At 45.5% G+C, this 888-nt stretch overlaps 1 non-coding gene across 1 annotated transcript; it reads left to right on the top strand.

The window, feature by feature from the left end:
• The first annotated feature begins 255 nt into the window (after nt 1-255).
• Nucleotides 256-328, top strand: TRNAL-CAA (transfer RNA leucine (anticodon CAA)). Its single transcript has one exon. It is a non-coding gene; the product is annotated as a tRNA-Leu (tRNA).
• Nucleotides 329-888: the final 560 nt, after the last annotated feature.

The following is an 888-nucleotide window of genomic DNA, read 5'->3' as shown; positions in this document are numbered from 1 at the left end:
ACCTCGGTTAACCCCCTTTCTTCTTGTTTATTACATAACGAGGGTCTCGAATCCGGCAACATTGATGCCTTAAGGTAGCATATGTGGGTTTATTGGCCAGTTGCCTTCACTCAGAAAGATGACGTTCTCGTGACGCCTGCGGTAAAAAGGACGTTCCACGTACGCCGCCAACGTCTTTGATTGGTGGCACTGGTTAACACTCCCAGGGTTCTACTAGTACACATAAATGCCCAAGAAAGTGGATGGGCAAACAGCGCCGCGGTAGCTCAATTGGTAGAGCATCGCACGCAAAATGCGAAGGTTGTGGGTTCGGTTCCAACCTGCGACAAGTTGTTTTTTCATCCACTTTAATTTCCATTTATTTATCGTTTCTTCATTCCATTTATTAGGCACAAGTAATTTCCCTTATTTTGTCCTTGGTATCAGTGTTTCTTGGCTTTTCATGCTATGACTAATAACAATCGGGCGTCTCGGTTAACCCCCTTTCTTCTCGTTTATCACTCCACATTATGGAATATATAATTATTGGTAAGGAAAGATACTCATCTAAGGCTCATAAAATGAAACAGGGTTATGTCCAAGTTTACCAAGGCAGCAACATCGGTACGGCGACAGTAAGCAGAGTGTTCGAAGTTAATCAGAAGTCGACCACTATGGCGTGCCTTATAATGAGATAATGGTTCCGGTACGTAAAAACCCAGAGCTTCGGTTTTATATATAGTCAGGTGTTTTCAAGAAGGACAGGCGATGTTTGATTAGGACAGCTGGCCCCTGAAAAACAGCGGCGGTGGGATCAGGCTACCGAGCGGGCGGGGTTAGCTCACGCACTTTCTCTTTCTTGTCCTTCCCGTCTCTTCTTTTGCACTGTCCCCACTACTGCAGGTGGCA

Source organism: Dermacentor andersoni, chromosome 4 (assembly GCF_023375885.2).
Source record: "Dermacentor andersoni chromosome 4, qqDerAnde1_hic_scaffold, whole genome shotgun sequence".
Lineage (NCBI taxonomy): Eukaryota > Metazoa > Arthropoda > Arachnida > Ixodida > Ixodidae > Dermacentor > Dermacentor andersoni.
This window is presented reverse-complemented; position numbering and strand designations above follow the sequence as displayed.